General features: G+C 34.2%; 1 protein-coding gene across 1 annotated transcript in view; it reads right to left on the reverse strand.

The window, feature by feature from the left end:
• LOC147581008 (protein eyes shut homolog) overlaps positions 1-17,961 on the reverse strand; it is a 345,678-nt gene that overhangs the window by 318,699 nt on the left and 9,018 nt on the right. The window contains exon 2 of the mRNA XM_086707166.1: positions 15,697-15,821. The gene's annotated coding sequence lies outside the window, so the exon portion shown is untranslated. The remainder of the gene's footprint in view (positions 1-15,696; positions 15,822-17,961) is intronic.

Raw genomic sequence — 17,961 nt, forward strand, 5'->3', positions numbered from 1 at the left:
AGAGTCAGATGCTCAACTGACTGAGTCACCCAAGAGTCCCCTAAAGTACTTTAAACTTGATAGGCTCATTAGCTATCCAGATATGGATGTAGAGTAAGAAATTGGAAATATGAGTCTCTCCTGAGACAGAATTACTCTTAAATCATCTCAACTAAGTAAGAAATTACGATTATGGGATAACTAGTATTATCCCATAGTCCTTCTAATTCTCTAGTCACAGACCTAAAAAAATGGCAGAGCCTAGATTTATATGTAGGCACTAAGACTCCAGAATCCACACACATAATCATTGTGCTATATGTTTACCTCTTATTACATCTTCAACATTTGTTATGAACAGTTCTACCCTACAGTTGATTGTTTTAGGTAATAAAAACATTCTTTTATTCTAATAGCCTAATGGATATCACTATCAATTAAATTTAATAATCACTATCAACATGTTAAGATCTGAGCAAAACAATGTTTCTATTGACAGTAACATTTGAAGACATAATGTACATCATCCTTACTTTCTACTTGAGGTGATGAGTGTGTAATATAGCAAAAAAAAAAAAAAAAAACCACCAAAATTCCCAGTTGTCACAGTTTCATATCAATCTAATTCTGTGGTTTGATCTACTTTCCTCTTAGAACTAGTAGTTTACTCCTTAAAGTTTACTAAAATAACTGACAGCTTGAATTTTTCCAACACTATCAAAAAACATTATTAATTTTTTATTTTTTTAAGTTTGTTTATTTTGAGAGAGAGAAAGAGAATGTGCGTATGCAGTGCAGGCAGGGGAGGGGCAGAGAGAGACAGACAGGGAGAGAAATAGAATCCCAGGCAAGCTCTGTGCTGTCATGGCCTAGCTGCAAGTGGGGCTTGATTTCACTTAACCATGAGACCATGATCTGAGCAGAAATCAAGAGTTGGACACTCAATGGACTGAGCCACCCACGACCCCCTATTTTATTGTTTATATAGCAAACTGTCTACCTAATTTGTGGGGGCCAGTACAAATGAAAATATAGATCCACTTGCTAAAAATGGTTAATTATTAAGTCAGCAACAGCAGAATATTAGAGCAATTGTGTGTGTGTGTGTGTGTGTGTGTGTGTGTGTGTGTGTGTGTGTAGGGGTGGGTATCTTCTAATGGCAGGGTCTTAATGTAACTCACAAATCACATACCCGTGACTTATATATGCTAATTTTGCCATTTTATAATAGTGGATTTACCTACCTGTAGCTTAACACTCTTTGAAAATTTTCTCAGGGTGATATATGCCTTCTTAAATTGAAATATCTTTTTGATAATTTTGATAATTGGAAGAAACAGTTCAGATGATTTTTACGCTAAATTCATGACATGGTGTTCTTGTAGAATTATAAAGGAAACATCAGGCAGAACATCCAATATAAAACCACCAAGCAAATCTGTTTCTAAGTAGTATAGGCTTAGTTACCCCATCAATTACAGTTCTAAGAAGCAATAAACTCTTCCCAGTTTCATATAAAGTGAAACGTTCGATTTATGCTAATTGGAACTATCATGTTTCATTAGGAAAGGTTCACTAAACTGAAGTTCTCTTTCAATAATTTCTGCTTTCTGGCAAGCTTTTGCATCATTTACATAATTTCCAATTCTATAAAAATTTTACTATATAAAATTCTCAGGTCTCAAGTAACAAATCAATGTCCAGTCACAAAACCAATAACCAATAATTTACATCTAGTTAGTATATTTCTCCCATGTTGAGAGAACTTGTTGGTTAGATAAGGGGAAAAAACCTTCCAAGTTGTTGATTCAGTGTTGCTGTCTTGTAAAGGATACTTGCAGGTTTCTGCATGTGGTTAGCTAACTGGACTGGGAGATGAAAGGTAAAGTTAGTGTCAGTCTGAATCTGAGAATAATATTCTGAAGAATGATATCAGTCACCCATAATAATAATAAAAGAATCTGTTAATGATCAGAGATCAAATATTAAGAATACTTTGACATAAAGTATATAATATTGAGATAGTTTTATGATTCAAAATTGGACTACATATTTTATTTCTAGTTTTTCTAGAATTTCCTCTATAATATCTATAGAGTCCATATCAATAATTAGAATTGTTATTGTATGACTGTTTGTATACCAAATGGATTTACATGTCTTTACCAGCATAACAAAAGTGCCTCTGACCACTCTCTACTGAATGGCCATGGCTAGTATGATGTCTAGAACATAGTTACATAGTTGGTGGTCAGTAAACATTTGTTGGAAAAAAAAAAACCCCTAAAAGATAACATTCCTTTGAAAATGCATTTTATCTAGGTACTTCTGCATTTCTTTTTTCCTATGAACATAAAATTCCATCCTTCTTGAAAAACTCCATCAGATAAGAAATCAGGATTTTTGAATAGTAGTCTGGTGAAATATCCCTTGGGCTTCCAAACCCTGAAGATTATTGCTGGTTCACATGACCAAAGCTTTATACAGTCTCATATGAGCCTTGTGATCTAAAAAGGATGTAGCCTAAGCCTTGATCTTTCAAGAATAAAGCCTCCTCATGTAATATTCTAAACATGATAGGGCCCTTCCAGGAGAAGTGGTGATCATCTAATCTGTTTCTATGGAGGCTGTCAGTGGTCAGACCTGGAGAAGTAAGTCTGATCTACACATGTCCTCTGTAGAGAGCTCATCATAATGGAGCACATAGATAGTGATATGATGGCACGAATTATCTCTCTGTCTAGGCTGTGTGTGGCACTAATGCCACTAATACTATGGATATTTGCATCTATTCACTATCTCGAGAATCTACGAAAAAGGTGGTAAGTTCTCAAGAAACATATAGTTCTAGAATTCTTTTCTTCCTGCATGATGACTTGACAGAAAACAACAGGAATTCTCATTTCCTCATTTTGCACTTATTTCTCTTCTTCTTTCTTTCTTTATTATTTTTAAGATTTATTTATGTTTGAGAGAGAGAGAGAGAGAGAGAGAGAGAGAGAGAGAGAGCACAAGTGGGGGAAGGTCAGAGAGAGAGGGAGACGCAGAATCCGAAACAAGCTCCAGGCTCTGAGCTGTCAGCGTAGAGCCTGATGTGGGGATTGAACCCACCAACTGCTAGATCATGACTGGAGCTGAAGTCAGATGCTTAACCGACTGAGCCACTCAGTGCCCCTTTATTTATTTTCTTTTTCTTTTATTTTTTTTTTTAATGTTTATTTATCTTGAGAGAGTGAGAGCGAGAGAGAGAGAGGGAGAGGGAGAGGCAGAGAGAGTGGGGGGAGACAGAATCTCAAGCAGGCTCCACACCATCAGCGTAGAGCCCAACACAGGCTCAATCTCAGGAAGTGCAAGATCATGACCTGAGCCCAAATCAAGAGTCAGATGTTTTACAGACTGAGTCACCCAGGTGTCCCGAGGCCTATGTTTTCTTGAAGTGAGTTTTCTACTTTCTTAGAAGATAACTTTATTTCCCTTCATTGAATTTGGCTACCAGATTTTCAAGGGATCTTCAAGGGATTTGCTTAGGTGGAGTTCTCTTTGAAAATATATGCTCATTGCTTTCCTATACAATTCTAATCTTCTGGTTCTAGGAGAACTAATGAATGAAAAGATAAATATCTTGAGAACTGTACTGAGTCAGACATTTTCCTTGATCTGGCTATTGGAAGATATTTGAGAAAGGCAAGTGGAAAGCACAGCTCAGGGGAGAAGCCAGGGTTAACACTAGAGACAAAATGTTCAGACAACAGATTTCCTGCAGAAAGCTGATGAGACAAGAGGTTGAGAGACACTGTTTTAGAGGCAAGCCCTCACAAGTATATTTACTAACTATAGAATATGTGCCAGAGTTATTTTTTTAAAGTTTATTTCTTTTGAGAGAGAGACAGAGACAGAGACAGACAGAGAGAGAATATCAAGCAGTCATGGTACTGTGAGCACAGAGACTGACATGGGGCTCAAACCCGTAAACCATGAGATCATGACCTGAGCCAAAGTTGGACACCTAACTGACTGAGCCACTGAGACACCTCAGAGTTATTTTTTAAAATAAAAGTCCGACTAGGTTATTCCTTAGCTGAAAAAATCATCAGTGGTTTACCACTTTCCTAGGAAAAGTAAAAATGGTGTAGTCTAGCACACACAGACACTGACCATTTCTAAAAACATATGCTTATTTCTTATCACTTTTTTACATAAATTATGATAATTACTACTTCACATATATTTTTTTCCTTCCTGAATCCCACTACTGCCACATATTCCCACCCTGAACCTAGGTAACCCAGATACCCAACTTTTTTGATTCAACTCAAAATTCTCTTGGAAATCTTCTATGTTTCTTAAAAAGTTTTTAAATACATCACTACTGTGCTTTCATGAAATATTGTGTAGACCTTAACTGCAGCTGCTATCTGTCATGCTGTGATTGCTGTTTGACATATTTTGCATTCCCAGTAGACCAAAGTTTTTAAGAGCAAAAACAGTCCTCAAGTGTCTAGCTCAGTGTTAGAGATCATAGGCTAGTAAAGAATACTCTTGGGGGAGCTTGTGGTATCAGTCTATGTCAGTCTGCTTCATGCTAAGTAAAAAGAAGGGAGTGATAATTCTACTGAGTTGGAGACCCAAAAGCCTTTGATTTGGTCAACTCAAATTGATTACAAATGTTGAACTGGAGTCTTGGGACAAGATCTTTATATTACTTGGTTTCCATTGAAGTTCACAGGTGACTTATAAAATAAAAAACCTGTGGAATACAATGGGTCTCTAATTTGATAACTAAATTGTAATTACTAAGTGAAAGGTACAATTTGATGAATAAGCTATATATTTGAATATGAATTATTATATATACAAATTACTCAGACCAATGTGCACAAATCATATATTTCTAATACATTTATAATAAAGATATTTAAACTTTTCCCCCTTTTTCAGTACTGTTAAATGAACCTGTACATTAAAAAACATAAATTACATTTTTTTTATTTTTGGGACTTGGATTGTATTGAATTAAAACTCCCTTTGCAAAAAATATTCTCTGAATACTTTTCTAATGTTTCACATTAAAATAAACTCAGAAAACTATGAGTACAGATCAATTTTTTGAAATAAAATTATTCATGTAGCAATAAGCATATTATATTTTGATAGAAAATATACACAAATAGACTACCTTCAAATTTTAAGTGGATGATATTTAATCAACTTTCTACAATGAATAAATTAAATTGCATGTCAAGCATTTTGATTCTAATCAAAGAAGTACTAGTTATTTTCCTATATGTTAACTATAAATATAGATTTTGGGCTCTGAATGAAGAAATAGTTTGAATTTTAAAGTTATAGGCTCAACCATGGCACAGTTCATGTTGGTAATACCATTGTATTTAATTTAAATTAAAATAATTTGTGTTTGATTTGATTTGAGTTCAACACAATATTGAGAATCTACTCTGTGTTAGCCATCCTATCAGAATCATTTAATAACGTGCAACTTTCTGTACTTCTTCTCTGTAGGGCAACTTCAACCTACACCCAAACATACTTGCTACACTTGTCATTGTCATTCAGGCTTGCTCTCCTATTGGAACTCTTTTCTGAACCAATTCAGTCAAATTGAGTAGGGCTCTGTACCTTTATTTTAATATCCATAGTATCTTGTATACATACCTTTATCAAAACACATTAGTTAATAAATATCATTTGTTGTCTATCTCTCTTCGGGCTGTTATTACATGCCAACCAAATAGCCACAGTTGTGTGCATGACACACACAATGATTCATTACAGTACTGATCATTTTATATTTTTCTTCATCTTGTAGATCATTTAGAATACAAAGGTGCAATCTTCATTTTATTTTTTTTTAATTTTAACGTTTATTCATTTTTGAGAGAGAGAGAGACAGACAGAGAGAGAGAGACAGAGCGTGAGCAGGGGATGAGCAGAGAGAGAGGGAGACACAGAATCTGAAGCAGGCTCCAGCCTCTGAGCTGTCAGCACAGAGCCCAATGTGGAGCCTGAACTCACTGACAGAGAGATCATGACCTGAGCCGAAGTTGGGCGCTTAACTGACTGAGCCACCCAGGCGCCCCTGCAATCTTCATTTTAAAGCATTAACCAGGATGGCTTCTGACTACTTTAGTAGTAGCCTATTTCCTATTTAGTAGTAGCCTATCTATTTCCTATAACCCACTGTGACAATACATGTTATCTCTCTCCCTTCAGACTGAAGTGGGTTAGGTTCATAGTTTGAATGCTTTGAAGCTGATCTTCACATTCTGAAAATATGCACACAATCCTCCCTTTACTTGGGAAATGCAAGTGCAAGTGACATGAAAACAGTTACATGAAGTAACACAAAACCAAATCAAGTACCATGGTACAAGGATACCATCTAACACCTAAAATATATCAAATACAGCAAGGAAAATACTCTGTGCTGAAAATTAGTGCCTCTGAGCTGCATGGAGAGGGACAAGCAACAGGTCTTATTCTTCCCTATAGACTGACTCTTTTCTTAGTTTTATTTATTTTTAATTAAGGGGGAAAAAAGCTAAACCAGATGCACTGATTATGAATAGCAAAAAAGACTCCTAGGCCACAAGGGAAGCATTACAACCCTGCTGTTTTTCAGTGGCAATACTAGAAAAAGCAGAGGAACAGAGAGATTGGTGTTTATCATCAAAAGAATGCAGTAGATGTCGGTTATCATATTTCTTCCTGCTGCCTCGCCTGTATTTAATTATTTATAGAATAAACTGGCAGATGTAAAATGCACACTTCCATTTGTTATAATGTAAGAGCCATGTGAAATAAGAAATTTTGGTGTAAAATGTAAGAGAAATTTTGTAGAAATTGTATGAGTTAAATCCTTTTTAGTGTGACTGTGTTTGCCAAGAGAAATTTGAGCATAGCTCAGTGTAAAAAGATTCAGACCTAGAGTTGAATACAGAACAAAACCTTCCTGATCTACCAGCTACATAAAGTATTCTAACCTCTTTATTTCCATATCTGTAAAATAGGGATAACAATGCTTCTTATGTCACAAGTTTGTTTTTTCTTTTTTAAAGCACTAAATGAAGTAATGCATCCAAAACACTTAGCCTGGCAAATAGTTAATGCTTCACCAATGATAACTAACTTTCATGGTAGCTTGTGGCTCAAATGGTGTTTTACATCAGTTTATTATTATAGAAAGGAATTTCCTATATCTTTGATAGTGTATGGCATTGCATCTAATCTGTGTTGCAAATTTCTTATATGATTAACACCAAAATATTTATGGTCTTACCCATGTTCCTACTCATTTGATAAATAAATATTTATTTAGAATGAATCTATTATGTGGTATCAATGTGGAAAAAGAGGTAACGACAGATATGCATAGTTACTGTTCTCATGGAGCTTATTACTGGAGAGAAGAGAAGCACAGCAGGGTGGAGAGGTGAGGAGGGAACAGAAGGGAAGGGAGGGGAGGGGGGAGAGTTCAGTCACATATTGAATACAGAGATACACAAACAATTGATGGGTTACGGTTTTAGCAATTGCTATGAAAATAAATTATAAAATGCTACCTAATTGTTTATGAAAATTGGAAATGGTACAGCACTTTGGAAGATAGTTTGGCAGTCTCTGACATAACTAACCACACTTTTTTATACAACCCAGCAATTTCCATTCTCTGATATCTACTGAAATAAACTGAAAACTTATGAATGCACTAAAGCCTGCACACAGATGTTTATAGAAGCTGTATTTATAACTGTTAAAACTCAGAAGCAACCAAGATGTCCTTTATCAGGTAAACAAACTGTGGTACATCTAGGCAAGGGAATATTATTCAGCACTAAAAAGAAATGAGCTATTAAGTGATAAAAAGGCATGGAAAAATATAAATGCATATTTGAAGTGAAAGAAGTTATGTTAAAATGGCTATGGTATTATTCAAACTATATGACATCCTGGAAAAAGAAAAGCCAAGGAAACAAAAAATCATGAATGACTGCTAGGAATTAGAGGAGTAGAAGGGATGAGTAAGTAGACCACAGGATTTTAAGGCTGTGAAAATACTCTGTATGATACTATAATGGTGGACACATATCATTATTCATTTATCAAAACCCATAAGATGTACAACACCAAGAGTGAACTCTAATGTAAAATACAGATTTTGGTTGCAACAACATGGATGGAACTAGAGTGTATTATGCTAGGCAAAATAAGTCAGTCAGAGAAAGACAAATATCGTATTATTTCACTCTTATGTGGAATTTAAGAAACACAACATGAACATAGAGGAAGGGAAGCAAAAATAAAATAAGATAAAAATAGAGAGGGAGGCAAACCATAGAAGATTCTTAACAAACCAAGGGTTGCGGGAGGGATGTTAAGATTCTTAACAAACCAAGGGTTGGGTGGGAGGATGGGCTAAATAGATGATGGGCATTAAGGAGGGCACTTGTGATAAACACTGGGTGTTATATGTAAGTGATGAATCACTCAATTCTACTCCTGTAATCATTATTACACTACATGCTAACTAACTTTAATTTAAATTAAAATAATAATAAAAGCTATAGACTTTGGATAATAATGTTGTTCATCAACTCTAACAATTCTGGTGTGGGATATTGGTACTGGGAGAATGGGAGTATGGAATGGATTTTGGAATTCAGCCTATGCTTGCATTTTGAAAAGTAGTAGTTCAATAATATCTTTTGCCCATACCTCCATCAATATTACATAGAGATATCTATCTTAATATAAGTGAATAAAAGGTATGGTGTAGAGGAAAGAACACTAGTATATAAGTGTGGGCATTTAAAATTCTACTCCCGGGGCGCCTGGGTGGCGCAGTCGGTTAAGCGTCCGACTTCAGCCAGGTCACGATCTCACGGTCCGTGAGTTCGAGCCCCGCGTCAGGCTCTGGGCTGATGGCTCAGAGCCTGGAGCCTGTTTCCGATTCTGTGTCTCCCTCTCTCTCTGCCCCTCCCCTGTTCATGCTCTGCCTCTCTCTGTCCCAAAAATAAATAAACGTTGAAAAAAAAAATTAAAAAAAAAATAAAATAAAATTCTACTCCCAACTCTCCAATGGATTCACAATGTTATCTTAGGTATGGTTTTGCCTCATGCTATAAATTTTGAAACTGAGCCTCAAAGAATTTTCCATCTAACCTAGGTCTAAAACATTAAACCTATTCTCCTCTGTGGCAATATATGATACCAAGAGTATTCTGTTTCTACCAAAATACAAACATTACTCCACTACCATGTTTAAACATGACACAGACATATAAAGAGGTGGACAACCATTACCCATATTATCTAAATAGCTCTAAAGTGTAGTCATAATTCTACTATACTTCTTTTATCAATAATAATAACTAGTCTGAGAGATTTAGATTGTGCATAATGGCTATGCTATATGTCTGTTATATAAATTGTAAGACAAGTTATTTTTAATATTCTATTTCTAAAAATATTAAACTGCATTTCCCATAATAAATATATTTATTTACTACAGAGAATGTCCTCTTTGCATTATTAAAATACATGTTTTCATTCAAATTTGCACCTTCCCTCCTTCTCCAAAACTTTTATATACTTTGGGTTGTAAAACACTAAGTTACTGTATTGCTGAGTATGCTGAGAACACACATCTCTGTTCATGGTGAAACTAGTCTTGAGAAGCAGATTTTTTAAACTGGCTATTATATATTTAGACTTCTCATTAGCAGTACTGATCAATCCCTGAAGGTATGCTTTTCAATATGAGGTACCGATGAAGACTTAATACTTTTGGGGATACCTTTCTAACCTTTGAGAGGAAGCCATAATCTTCGTCCCTCGAGAAAGCTCTTCTAATCACTATTTTACTCAGGGTTTGCCAATTGCCTTACTACTTTTTTAAAGTTTGTTTGTTTGTTTGTTTATATATTTGGAGAGCACATGCACAAGAAGGAGTGGGGCAGACAGAGAGGAGGAGACAGAGAATTCTAAGCAGGCTCTATGCTGTCAGTGCAGAGCCTGATGCAGGGTTCAAACCCACAAACTGTGAGATCATGACTTGAGCTGAAACCAAGAGTTGGACGCTTAACCAACTGAGGCACCCAGGCACCCCTTGCCTTATTATTTTTAATATTAGTACTACATAAACAGTATCCTAGTTAATGTCTTCATTTCCTTCAGCATACAGTTTCCTGCATTTTGAACCCATTGCTGAATGCTGTATTATACCCTACACATTTGTCTCCTTCACTCAGATGAAAACTCTCTTTGGTATGATGTTGAAACTAATGAATTTTTACATTATTTTGAGGATCTAGTGTAGTGCTCTGCACACAATATATGTGCAGAATACATTAAGGCAAAGCATCAAATTTCCTTTAAAACAAATGTTCTTGTTTGTTTCTTTGTTTGTGTATTCAAGTGTTTGCATATGGACCTGTCCTCTTTTCCCTAATTTGAATGTTAAGAACAGTGTGTGTTCCTATATACGGTATATGATTTCCAAATACTTTGCTATGGTGAGTGTCCAAAGGATATGCTGTTTATTTTAGATGTGTTTTGACTGATCAAATGTATAAATAACTTGAGCTCAAATATGAATAAATATCAAAAGCAATAAAACATCTCTTTAAAAAAAAGAAATTATGAGTTTAAGAACTATACTTCTGCTTCCTTACTTCCTATATGGAGACACACATATTTTAATTATTTAATAGGTGAATAATGGGATCTTGAACACAATAAATACTTGTAAATATTCATTAACAACATCAATGACTTTATATCATGAAAAATAAACCACAGAACTCTAGACAAACATCAAATCAAACAGTCTATCTTGCTATCCTGTGTCTTGCTTTCAGGTCTATTTATAAGATGACATTTAAAAATAAGAAATTGCAAATAGACTGGACTGCTGTAGAACTCAGAGCATTTTTTCCTTATTCAGAAAACAGATTTTCCTCCCCTCTCCTCCATTTTGTTGAATACAAATACAGCTTCTATACTACATAAAGATTCGTTTTAATTTAAAGAATGCAATTAACACTTTTGTTGACCATCATTTGCAAAACGCAATAAGTATGACCCATTGACAGTCATTGGTTAATGTATGGTATGGATCAATATTGCCTGGTGAAATTCATTTACTGAGGAAAAAATGAGCAATGCTGATCAAATAAAAGGAGGAAGATCACTTGTCTTGAATTTTCTTAGCAAGCTTAGGATATTCAATAAGTTGTGTTCTGTCATTTACATTCTTTTGCAGAGCATTTGAATTTTAGAATAATATCAGCACTTTATGTTTTGATTCACTTTTAAAATAAGTTCTGCTAAAAAGAATAATCCACACTAATTATCAGTTTGTCAGAGACTGTCACAGCCCTAAACATTATAAAAAACCCAAGAGTTCAGGTCTTTCATATTATCTACTAAAATTTAATTCTTAGAAATACGGAAAAAAATAGATTACTATCCTCCTATTCAGTAGGGGCTATTTAATTCTCAAATTACTCTTCATTATCAAACAAATAATAATTGCAGTAATATTAATTCTCTCTAATCACATAAACATGCAGCTGAGTTAACATTTTTATATGGCAATGTAATTAGTGAGAGTTTTTAAATAAAATAGCCTAAATAGAAAGAATATAGAATGTGGCATTTTTCTGGAGATCTATTTGAATAGGGACATCAGAGAGAAGGTAACATAAACAGACTTAATGTAAAGAGAATTGCTATAAATTATTTTAATAAAAGGCTTAGTAGTTTGTAATAAGGTCTGCTGTATCAAGTTATATTCAGAAATTCAATGCTCAGATATCCCCATTAATCTGATATATTTTAATGCACTTTAACACAGATTACATGTGGTAGCAACTGGTATACTTATTTGTGCGAGATGATTTATAATTTTTTAGTTTCTACAATTTAGTGGGGAATTGGATGCCAGATAAATTGGCATCTTTTCCATAAAAATGTCTAGCAACTCTGGAAAATGGAGCAATCATTTGAGGTGAGAGACCTGGGAAACTTAATTAGAAAAAGGAAATCAGTTTTTTAAAAGATACACTGAATTTCATGAATGGAGGAAAACTCACCTCATAACCTTATTAAATATGTCCCTTAAAACAGTAATAAAACTTCTGGTTTCTGGTCTAGCTTGCGAGAAGCTTGCAAGTCATCCTTCCCTTCTTCATAAACATAAAAAGCTGAACAAACTAAAAATCAAGAACTCTCCTTAGACCCATCAGAGAATTGGAGTCACAAGGAAAACTGCTCTCTGCCAAATTAGTGGGGCAGTCAGGTAGATACAGAGAATCATAGCTCACCAAAACAGACACTCAGGAGCAGAAACCACTGCTGGAGCGAGTAGCAGGGCACGAGAGCACACGGTAATTCTCAAAATGCTGGACAATCTTGAGAGTTCAAAACTCCAGAGGTGTCCAGTCTTAGGGGATCCTCCATAACTTTCCTAAGTTTTACCTCCATGTTCTCACAGTGAAGATAGGAGAAAAATCCCTTTGTGCTTCCAACAGGGGGAGAGAATAGCCATTTTGAAATTCTGCCAGAATATTATGTTCTTCTTAGCAAGGCCTGAGCTGAAGGAAAACTATTTTACCAGAGCCTAATCAATCTGGGAGAAAGGAAATACTCAGTTCTAGCCTCCTGAAGTTTTCTTGTTGTGTCTAAGGGAGAGGAGGACTGAGAAGCACAGGTGAACGTCACAGCCCAGGCGTGAGGCACAGTCTCACTAGAAGTCAGACCTAATCATAGAACTCTTGAAAGCTTCTCCTCCCTCCACATGTTAACTACATCAAGAGAGGTCTCTTGTAATAACAAGGGGTATAACTAAAAGAGCTACACATCTCATGTCTATTTAAGAAGTCCTAAGAAAACCCAATGATTACGGGGAAGATAAAAACAAGGTGATATCAGCAGAAAATTTTAGCCTCTGACACCTAATAGCTACAGCAAACAGCAAACATGGCCTGACTCCTAGCCAAATGAAAATAAAGTCTTACACTAAAGATCTATTTATCTCAGTTACTTAGACCCAGGACACCATGTCTGGCTATAAATATAAAATCATGAGGCATATTACAAGATGAAAAGTACAATTTGAAGAGACAGAAGAAGCACCAAAATCAGACTCAGGTATGGGAGAGATTTTGCAATTATCAGACTAGAAATTTAAAACAACTATGATTAATATGCTAGGACTTTGATAAAACAATTTCAATTTCAATGACGACTAAGATAAAAAAAATATATGTTATATTCTGTGCTGTTAAGGATACTAAAATTATACCAGCTTGAGTTCACAGCCTATCAGAGTGGACAGAGAAATAAGCAAATATTTTACTAGAACATGTTAACTGGTGTAATATTTAGTCTCTTTCTGCCTATTCTGCTGCTAGAATGCCATGCCCTATCCCCTCTGTGAATTGTCAATTATTCCCTATGTCCACTGTTTTCATGTTCACCAAACTCTACATGCACACTTAATCCTAATCCTAATACAAATAAATTTACTTGTCTTCTAATCCATTGAACTGCTTTGTTTCTTAAGATTCTCTCAAATTTTATACCTTTCTGTGAATGACATTCTTTTAAAGAATATAAGAAATTAAAGAAGTTTGACATCAGGATTATGATTCTTATTTTTTTTTCATATCCCATTTACTCTCAAGATTAGTTGTAAAAGGGAGAAAATAAATTTAAGGCAATTTTTCAATGATCTTATACATTTGTCATACCTGTTTCCAAAATAGTTTTGTCATTCTCTTATTTCAATATTTAGGATTCTAACTTGGCAGTAAAATTTCTGTCATTCCAACAAAGACTTTAAACATTTTCTTTGATTTTCTTATAGTTCTTCAAAATATTTTGCGTTTTATTCCTATTGATAATTTATGTTCTATTTTCAAGGATATACTTTTAAGTATATCTAATTTTAAATGTCTGTACTGTTAGACCATTGATATGTATAACATTTAAATATTAAATTATTTTTCAATAAATCAAATTTCCTCTATCTTTATCTACTCATTTTAGAACATGACTAATGCATTAACAAAGTTGAATCTCCCTTACAGCTTTTTACCCACTCTCTCTTATAATAGTAAGGTTTTTTTAGTTCTGTTTTAGCTTTAAAGTATTTGAGAAAGTATAAGAATACTAATTTCAAATTAACTTATTAAATGCCTTAAAAATATAGATGACACTTCCTTCTACTTAGTAGACTTGTGGTTTTATAAAACCACATATTTTTCAAGATTTTTATATTTTCAATATATACTAATATATAAGTATACTAATATACAAGTATTAATTGATTCATATTCCAATGTGAAAAGTTATATCCCAGGGTATTAACTATTGAAAGAAATTTTAAGGGTACTTGGTAGTAAATTCTTTGTGTTCAATAAAAACATTTATGAAATGACGATTTATTTTCTATATACCAGTCTGTATTGGCAGGAGAATTTAGTTAAAAAATAAAGGATTTATTTCAGATTGTTTTCTTTCTACTATCTCTTTGAGGAAGCCAACATTGGTATAATCTGAGGCATCATACAATTAACTTCTTGTCACCAAATACTTTCCACACTCACGTATCAGAGTGCCTAAAATTCTTCCCCAAAGATCGTCCTTCTGTGATCACTAAGAAAAACACCCTTCCCCAGAGCAGAACCAGGGTAGGAGGACTCTAAAAATTCAGGAAGGTGGCAGTTCTGGTTTAGCTTATACATATCTCTCTCAGCCAGATGAACCTTGGGAATACCCTCAAAAGGGAAGAGTATCTGACTGAAGCACAGGCTTTCTCAAATTATTTTTTGATGACAGTTACTGACCATTTTCCATTCAATTCCTTGACTACTTCTGGAGACTCCTACTTCTGACTCTTCCTTTCTCATCTTCCAGCTCTAAGGAGTCTAGTTCTACCCATACTTGTGCATCTTTCTTAGGCACTGGGCAGGTCTCATCTTCCTTTTAAGTCTGAGTCCTTAATCTTGCACTGGGTCATCTAACTGTGTGTCCTCTCTAATTATGGAGCCTTAATCTCATCTTAGACTGGTCTATCCTTTAATGACATTTATAAATATACATTTAAAATTCCTGACATCATAGTCTTGCCAATTGCTGTTCGCTTACTATATTCATGTGCTGTGGTCAGTTTTAATAAAGGATTGTGGTCAGAAGCTATTTTTTAATAGAGACATTGCTACCAAGGTAAGTCTATTCCAGTGCTAATGGAGTTCGGGCCAGTCCAGACTTGCAAAGAAAGCAGATTCATTCTCCTTGGACATACAATACTCTGAGCCCAACTCTGGAAGCAGTGCTATGCCCTTGGGCAAAATAGAGGTTCTGCCAAGACTCTGACAATATTAAGTAATTTCTCTACTGGCATCCTCCTTCCAAATGCATTAAAACATTAAAGGACAATACATTAAGTGACTTGCACCTTAGTGTGAATCAATTTATCAGGATGCTTTTCTCCTGAAAGGAAAGGCTGAGGGTGGTTGTGATGAATGGACAAGAAAGGAAAAGGGAATGCTGAGAAGCAGCATGTACAGTCAGAGAAAGAAACACTAATATTAACTTTTCCAACCTAATTTCTCACCAAAGAATTTTCTATTATTCACCATATTTCAGAAGCAATGAAAAAAGTATCACAACAAAACCATCAATAGTCTTTACCACAAATCCAGATATGCATAAACATTCTGAGCCAAAGTCAGGTTCATTTTCTATGCGTATTCCATGCACACACAATTTGGAAATGCACTCCTCAAGTCCATTATCACAGTGATGTCCTGACCACCCTGTTAAACACAATCACAAAACATATATTCAATTTTTAATAATAATATAATAAATAGCTTATGTATAGTTAACAATACTCTTACTATTTTTTATAATTATAATTATATTATATCAGGTAGTAATATTATTATCTCTATTCAGTAGATGAGAATATTAAACTTAGAGAATATAAATAATTTCCCCTAAAATTACACAGTTATATAAAAATGGAAGCAAATTTACTTTATATGTAAAATAAAGTTTTGGCTTGTACCTATGGTGCCATTCTACATCACCTATCCAAATATCTTTATTTTACCTTGGAATAAATACATAGAAGGTAATGGAATAAACAGATTTCATACTTCCATTTAATATGAATCTTAAACTCAAAGGAAAGCAATTATTCCATATTCCTGGATATAAAATGTTTTCTTGTAATACTTGTAGCATTTTACAGTAAGTATTTCTTATGCTGTACTTCTACAGAATTTAAATAATATGTCTATGTTCAGCTCATTATCAGCAGTAAGAATGCTTAAACATTGTAATATTCCAAATTAAAACATTGTGTGTTTGCCCTTTTTCTTTGGCTTTTGCCATTATTTTATCACCAACCTATCAACCAACATTGCTAAGCTATCCCCAAGATAATATTAAAACTATAGTTTACTAGTTATACATTAAGAACACTTTTAAAAATCATTGATTCTTTCCTATAAGGGATCTATTTACAATGATCCTTAATATGTTAGGAACATTTTAACTTGAAAATACCATTCTACATAGGGACAATAAGTCTTTAGAGGCAGCTGTTACTAGCTGCCTATCTATACTATAATTGTATACTGCCTATGTATACTATAATGCATACTGTAATTGCAAATATTCAAGCCTTATTTTTCTATGTATTATTCAACAGCATTTAATCTGACCTCTGGCTATCGGGAAATGCATTCTTATTCTTGTTCTTGCTTAGCAATATAGTCTCACTGTTCCTCTTTGATAAATTATAAGAGAACAATTACATAAGTATTCTGAGGTGCTTAGAGGTGATTTAATGCAAAACAGCATTGTAAGAAGAAAAACACGACACGAGTTTAAAAGATTTGGCAGAGTCCAGATCAAACTCAGAATGAGGTGCCAAAAGACTAAATTTACCAAATCCACATCCAAGACTCTTTTCACTTCACTTCATAATGCTCTTTCATATGCTGAGTTGATTCTGTAGGCAACTCTACTATGGAGGCTATAAAAGGTGATACAGAAAAAAAACATTTTTGCAGGGCTTATAAAAAGCCACTATGACCAGTCTCTCACAAGGTTGAATATCCAACATATTGTTGAACATAAAAGCATATTCCATAAAAATACTTACATTGATTAACTGTTCTTGTAAAAGTCAAATACATACAAACTTAATAACATGTATGTTATTATATATGTATATTATTATTATATACATACAAACTTAATATCATGTATGTTATTATATATGTATATTATTAATATATGTATATGCTTAGCGATATACATATATAAAATAAAGCTCTAAAGAAGAACAGTAGGGAATGTTGAATATAAAGCTCAGAACAGTCACTCTAGGGTAGGGGGATATTAATGTATTCAGTGAGTAATATAGATGAGGCTGGAATTACTGCTAATATTCTATTCCTTGAAGCCAATGGAAGGTACACAAATGTTTATTATATTGTTTTATAAAATAAATATTCCTTAATTATATATTCTTTTGATTGAATAAAACAGTTCACAATATAGTTTAAACAATTAAAAATGATGAAGTATTTTTCCTCTTGCTTCTAATATTATGAAGGACATTACAAAACTTTAAACCATAAGATGAGAACTGTGAAAGAAAAGAAAATCATCATACCAGTTAAAAAGACAAGGAAGACTTTATTCAAGAGTATTTCAATAAGAAAGAAAGAGATTATTGAAACAGGGGAAAGAGATGGAATTTAACTGCACTGAACCAAAGGTAGGTGGGAGGATTTTCAAATGCTGGAGTGAGCTAATGGGAAAATACTGGAGGATACTGGGCTGGGGGAGAGGTTGGTCAAAGTGCTTTGTATATCTGTGTTTGGTACTTGTCACTTATTAACAGTGGGCTCCTAGCTTTCCGCAGATCCTAGTTGGGGA

This window comes from Puma concolor, chromosome B2, assembly GCF_028749965.1.
Source record: "Puma concolor isolate L17-30 chromosome B2, mPumCon1.1.hap2, whole genome shotgun sequence".
Lineage (NCBI taxonomy): Eukaryota > Metazoa > Chordata > Mammalia > Carnivora > Felidae > Puma > Puma concolor.